This window comes from Aedes albopictus, chromosome 1 (assembly GCF_035046485.1).
Source record: "Aedes albopictus strain Foshan chromosome 1, AalbF5, whole genome shotgun sequence".
Lineage (NCBI taxonomy): Eukaryota > Metazoa > Arthropoda > Insecta > Diptera > Culicidae > Aedes > Aedes albopictus.
Window position 1 is genome coordinate 82266208 of NC_085136.1, and position 7217 is coordinate 82273424.

Consider the following 7217-nt stretch of genomic DNA (forward strand, 5'->3'; position numbering starts at 1 on the left):
TGCTAGAAGTAGGTCACAGTGACTTTTGCGCAACAAAAACCTGCGCCGCCGTGACTCTTCGGTGACAAGTGTGTTACTTGGGAGCAAATGTTGAAACATACTGTTTACGTTATTCTAGAATATAGCAGGCTCGAGGCACGACACTTCATTTATAATGAAAAAAAGCAAACTGGGTTCATAAGGTAACCTATATAGAAGTTACCCTACGATAATGAACTTTTTGAAGTAGAGCCACTTGGGCTACGCACGCTTTTTACGCTGAAAATTGATCTGAGGTTTCCTAGCCGTAGCCACTACCCAAACTAAACAGGATTACACTCTTCACAATCACATCACAAAAAGGAAACATCAACGACAAACCAAATCGGTGTCAATTGAAAAACGCCAATGGCGAAAACGCATTAAGCGAAACCATATAGGTGGTAATGTGAGCTAATTTACAACATTTGAATAATCCCGCCCTTATTTAGCCTCAAATTTGAGACTTAAGAAAGACAACTGATTATCTCGGAGAAACGCAAGGTCAACTGCACTATTGCTCCGGATAGTGCAGTAAGGGCGTAATACTGTGGAGGACGCCCTAATTCTCCACAGGTTCCGTTTGTGGTTAGGTTTTTTATGACCCCCCTAACCATTCATTCCTTGGCACGGTAAGCATAAAGCCGCATAACACCATGAATTAGGGGGGTCACCTGTTTAGTGGACTCTTACCACTGGATCAGGCGGTCCGTAGTGTTATTCTTGGCCAATTGAGACAACCGCTTCCGACACTACACAGCTATCTAGACTGATCGGGAAAAGAAGCTAACATTGATGGTTAACTTCCAAACGAGCCCGAACAGCCCCTCACTGGAACCCAGTTTAAGTTTACTGAGTTCCCTTGGCACAGCCTGCGCAATGAAAGAATGCATTCCTAAACAAGCTTTACCAATAACCTTACTCAATTGCTTGAGCCTAAGCTTGAGCTTGATTGACCGCCCGTAGATGCTACTCCAGTATCGCCAGACCAGCTACACTCACACAAGGAGCCAATGATATATCTGCGGGGACTAGCAGGCATCTTCAGTGTGTGAGCGTTGGTGATCTTCTATTTTTAGGCGACAATGGCGCCTGCTACGTCAGGATGCAGGCCAATGTGGGGAAGGGGAAGGAAGTGATGATTGCAATCGTTTGTATCCACATGACCGATTATACCTCTGCGTCAGCACAAATTCATGCGGGTGTCGGAGTGTTGGTGGGACTTGGTTGGCAGAAGGTTCACACATTGGTTCGTGGATACCAGGGTAAGGTGATAGAACTGTGTGTTTTTATTATTCTGAAGATGTGCGGCACAGTTCGCTTGATTGCATAGCTTGTAGGCGTTATATCTAATAGGATTGAAACACTGTGCTGTGAAAGTGTGGTTCCCATTATCTGCCTGGTTGTCGTCAAAGTCATCGTTCAAGTGTCTGGTCCTCGTTCCTGTCGTTCAAGCCTGCTGTCCTGTCCGGTATCTGTTCCTTTCCGTCCAACGATCAACCGTCAACCATCTTGTGTCGTAGATCAAGCCCGCTGTCCTGCCTGGTCGCCTATCCATCCGGCGGTCATCTGCCGGAAATCAAGCCCTGTCTAGTTGATGTTGAACAAACTTTCCTGCTAGATCCGGCCTCAGATCCTGCCAATCCGGCGGTTACTTTTCCAACGTTCGGTGAGTCCGCCGACCGTCTAACTCTCTAGTTATGGAGGGTCACCACAGCTCTATCTTGACAACCCTAAAGAAATGGGATGTCCAAGCGCGTAAGCTTAACTACGTAGCCAACTTCCTACGTAATCGCAGTTTTCGAGTTTTGAACGCTGGAGCTATACACTGAAAGGAGCCTTGCAGTAATGACAAGCATAAAAATGTTTTTAAATTTACCATGGCAAAACATGATCATCGACCCACCAACGCTTTTTGTGTACGTTTTGTTTCTTCTCACATCAACCGGTTCGATAGGTAGCGTGCGAGCCTGGTGATATCAAGGTTCTTGGTTCGAATCCGATTGCCAACAGGAACTTTTTTTAATTAAAAATCGAGTCCATGGTAAAATTGAAAACATAATTCTGTTGAATTAAAACGAAACTCAGTCTGCACAAATTTAGTGGCGTTGTGCATTTGAATTGACCCTCACAATAGTAATTTTCACCGCAAGCCGCCGTTCAGTGTATCTATAGACGAAAGCTATATATCAAAACAATCATCAAAATTTAGCCTAAATTTCCATTGTTCTTGAAAAATACGTGTTTTGACCGGTTTTAATATTTATCCATGTTGAAACAAATACGCGTATCTATAAAAAGCAAAAGACGGCAAAATTGAATAATACAATAACTAGTTACACTCATTCGAAGATAAATTATACGACAAAGTGACCAAGTTTCAGGGAATTTGACTGACAAAAACGTAATTTCGAAAATAACAAACCTGTCGATAATACCCAAAGTCACCCTATACCAGGATTCATTGTATCGAATGAGGTTCAGCAAAGTGTAACGACCTATAACCAATTTCTGAAAGGTTCTCAAGTTTGACTAAAAGCAGATATATTTTTGCGTCACGTAATGGGCGTTCCTTTAACTCATGCATCGCTTTCGCTAATTATTTTTCTCTCAGCTGTTCTATAGTATGAAAATCAACAACACATGTGTACGAAATATAGCTGTCACAACCAAAGCATTCCGTATGATTATCATAGGTGTCACTGTTCACACTATCTTCACTTACGCATGACAAAGCAACACACTCGTATGGCTTCCCGAATAAAAAATACAGTAGAAAAACCGAACGTTGTATTGTAACAGTACTATTTAAAACCATATTTTTACAATAGAAACCACTGTAAAAATAAAAATACAAAAACAATAAAATGTAATGTAGAACACCATACAGTAAATTGTAAATAAGATTTTTACAATATACTATACGGGTTGTTAAGTATCGTAACAATATAAAAAAATATTTTTCTCCATATATATTTTTTTGCAAAACCATACATTATATTGTAAATGAATTGTTATAAATACTGATACATGGGTTTTAATAAACCGTACATTGTATGGTACACATATGGTTTCAAACAACAAAATGTACCGTAAATATATTGTTTTTAATTGTAGTTTCACCACTGGTTATACATTTAATTAAATGGTTTTGGAATGGTTCTCTTTTGTTATGTTGTATTGGTTTACATTACATAAACCATGTAATGTTATATTATCTTGTCATTTTCCTCCTGTTAATGGCATCTTAGGCTTACTAGCATTATGAGAATGCGCTTTGGGAATTCTCCAGAGCGTTTTGGATAACCTTTCATATATTGGATCGCCCACGTCTAAGTCTGAGTCGAGGTCTGAGTAGTCTCTGATTGCATTAACAGTTGAAGCTTAGGCTCCCATGCCCCACCAGCCAGATAACCAGGTTTCGCAAACTAAGCATTATTTGTGGCAACACTTTGAGCGGAATGATGGAACTATGCCGAGCGCGCTAAGCATTATTAGACCACTAATGTAGTTGCATGAAGTGGGTGACGAGGTACATAAGTATCATTACAGCGTGCTCAACCGTTATTGCAATATTGAGGCTCCAGTTTGACTAAAGTTTGAAATACACGTACATATGTATTTAACAACTCATTAGAAAACTGTCAAGTTCGATTCAAGTATAAGTTAGGTTAAGAAGCGAACCCACAGACGAACCTATATTAGAATTTCATTCAGTATTTAGTCCAGTCCATATGTTAAAGATGGCTCTACGTCAAAGATAAAGTTCGTCAATCGTATTCCTCTCATCGCACTCTACATACCTAGCCCGCCATATCTCTTGGATCTGCGATTCTTAAGACATCTGGTTTACTACTTATTTAAACATTTTATTGACTTTAAATTGATGTTTTAACTTATTCACTTTTTTCTTTCCTTTCCTTTGCATCATAAAAGTCACAAAGATCAACAAAACAAAGCACGGAAAAAATCTAAAACTGAATAAATAATTAAAAATTCACGGAAAAATAATGTTTCGGAAAAGTGAATGGTTCAAACGTAAGAAAAACAGTACAGTCATGACTCGCTGGTTGGGGGCTTAATAGTTGGGTGGCTTTTTAGTTGGGGCCCCGTTAGTTGAGCTGTCAGCCAACTAAAAAGTACCTGGATGTCATAATTCAATGTCAAACTGAAAATGACAACCAATCTGTAATTCCGAGGGGCGAGCTAATGAGTTTTTGGTTTCTTAAACTTTACTGATAATCGAGAAGAATTTCAATTTCATATTTCTCAAAAAAAGAATATGTACAATAACTTCGAAATAAATGCAAAACATCGGCAATCTTTATTTTGTCGATCATTGAAAGTGTTTTGTGCTTGCTTTTGGTACCGGGTGGTTTCATAAACATCTATATTTTCACTTCACCGACTGAAAATGGATGAAAATAATTATTTCTCGCATTGGCCATATATGTATCTTGCAAAACGTATCAGTTTTCCTCTAAATGTAAAACAAATTGAAAAATTTTCCTTTTTGCTTCCAACCTAAACATGATTAAAAAAAACAATGCGCACGCCCCTTGTGCTGCTGTCACTTCACCCAACTAGCGAATCGAATTCGTTGGTTGGGTGGAGGTTGTGGCTCAACGAGCGGGTTCCGACTGTATAATATAGTGTTACATAAAAATCGAAAGTAAATGTATAGTAGCTACAATGTGCGAAGCTTTTAGTGAACCATTTCATTACAATATACATTATTGTAGCTGGTACACTGTATGGTGCAGGAATGGTTTTCACCAAACACCCTATGGTTAGTTTTTATCCGGGTTTACTTCGGTAATCTAATTCTCTTATCAGTGCCATTCTCTCGCGTACACCATTTACGCTACATATATGCCTAGCCTGACCTATAATATTTTCACACGCTCCATTGGCCTTCGTTCTGCTGCGTTATAGACATAGCTATATCCCAATACCCCATATACACGCACTGAGCCACATTGACGTTAACGTCGTCTGTTTCGTCGTCAGTCAGTCAGTAGAAGATGACATAATAGAGAATGTTGGTCGCCTGATAATGGTGCGAATTGGGGGGAAATCCTAATGAGCTCTGAAGCACTTCATGTTCAACGGCAAACAAGTGGAACAGCTGTTGCCATTCCACTTTCGTAAGTTGGGGATGTAGCTCAGTGGTAGAGCGCTCGCTTCGCATGTGAGAGGCCCCGGGTTCAATCCCCGGCATCTCCAAAGGAAATTCTTTTGATTACTTTGCCTGCCAACTGGAGGAATTGAGTTCGTCTTCATTACCACCAACCATCATTCTTGTCGTTGAATTATTTTGTGTCTGTCGGTCGTATCTCCGTACACTGCAGAAATTGATGTTTATCGTTGATTGCATAAACCAATCATTCTCAATAACAGAGAGCTACAAAGACTGGCGACGACGACGACGACAGTCATCATCCAGAGCTTTTATAGTACGGAGCGCTGGCTGCTGCAGTATTGAGCCAGCAACAGCTAGCTATACTTATGTAGCAGTTATTGTCATCGATCCCATCGGTTTCTTCCCGATACACAATGGTGACACTGTTGCCAGATACCAGCAATGGAAGGCAGTATGCCATAGATAGAGCGAATACATTTTATTAAATTTATGGACATTCATTAGTGCACACTCTGTTTGGTTGCTTGCTGGTTGCTGCTGCTGTCGGTGGTCGCCAAGAGCTGGGTTTCTGACGGCGGCGTAGCGTGGTGCCACAATGTCTGGCAGGAATTTAACTCCACTCTAGCCAGCAGAAGCCAGCAGCGAACAGCCAAATGCGGCGATATAGGCGCGCTACAAAATATCAGTCACTGTGGCAGGCAGGCAGATACTGCTGCTAGCTGGCTGAAGTAGATTGTGCTTTCTGCCTGGTGCTTTGTCATAAGGTTTTGCTGGCAAGAGTGTAGAGTGCTGTGAAACAGTTGGGAAAGCTGAGAGTGATTCATTTTTGGGTCGATTGATTAAATTTACTGCCGGGAATGAAGGCCGTTTTTTGCAGTTAACGGACTGATGAATTTTTATGCTTGGTATTTAGAAACGGATATTTTGAATTTCACGTTTCATGCCGATGAAGCATTTGATAAGAATTCTGAAAGTCGAGTACACTGGAACCTCTTTTTATGCACAATGCTTGGACTGCATAAATTAAAAAAGGCATAAAAAGGCAACTTTCCAGAAAGGTCCCAGAGACCCAAAAATGGGGGTTCCAAGGGGCTCCAGGGGCGTTTTAGGCGGTTGTTTCTGGGGATTCGATGAACCTTTTGGTTTTTAAGGGCGTTCTGTCAAGATTTGTTGGCATTTAAATGGGATTACGGGCATTTCAACAGTATGAGAGGGGGTTTCAGGGACGTTTCAAGCAGCTTTAAGGGCAATTCGAGGGATCTTAGGAACCTTAAGAGGACGTTTCAAGGATTTTCAATGTCCAAGAACTCCCAATTTCAGAGTCATTCAATAGATTTCAGGGTGTTTCAGGAACATTTTAATGACAGACTTGTTAGAATCCCAAAATGGCCACCACAATGGCGTACTTTGGTACCTACTCACGATTTCGAGAGCACAAATCTCTTTGTAAACAAAGCCAGCGCAGCTGAGCTTCTTATTTTAAGCTTATTACAAGTGCGCAAGAACAGAATAATAAATCGCACTGTTGTGTGCAGCTTGCTTCTTGAGATTTGTGCGTTTGAAGTTGTGATGCACTGTTGAAGCGGGATTTCAAGACGTTTGTCCTTAAGGGCGTAGAAGTTTGAGGGGCGTTTGATAGAATTTCATAAGCGTTTCAAGGGGTTTTCAGGTGCGTTTCAGGGGGGTTCTGAAGCATATTAAAGGCGTCCAAAGTAGTTTCAGAGGCATTTCAAATTGAATGATGATTTCAAGGGCGTTTCAATAGGATTTCGGAGGTTTCAGTGCCGTTTCGAAGCATTTTAGGTCAGTGTCGTATCAGAGGGTTTAAAGAACACCTTTAAATCAAAGAAAGGTATTTCAGAAGCGCTTCAAAAGATATTGTGATCGGGACTCTAAAAATGCTCTGAAACTTCCTGAAATGCCTCCAAGATCCCCCTGAATCCCCCTCGGGCACCATGTAACGCACCTGAGATGGTCCAAAACCCCCGAAAACTCCTTCGTAACGCTTCCGTATCGCCTCTGAATCCCGAAAATGCTATGAAACTTCCTAAAATGC

At 41.0% G+C, this 7217-nt stretch overlaps 1 non-coding gene across 1 annotated transcript; it reads left to right on the forward strand.

Annotated features, from left to right (window-relative positions):
* Nucleotides 1–5172: 5172 nt before the first annotated feature.
* Trnaa-cgc (transfer RNA alanine (anticodon CGC)) lies at nucleotides 5173–5244 on the forward strand. Its single transcript has one exon. It is a non-coding gene; the product is annotated as a tRNA-Ala (tRNA).
* Nucleotides 5245–7217: the final 1973 nt, after the last annotated feature.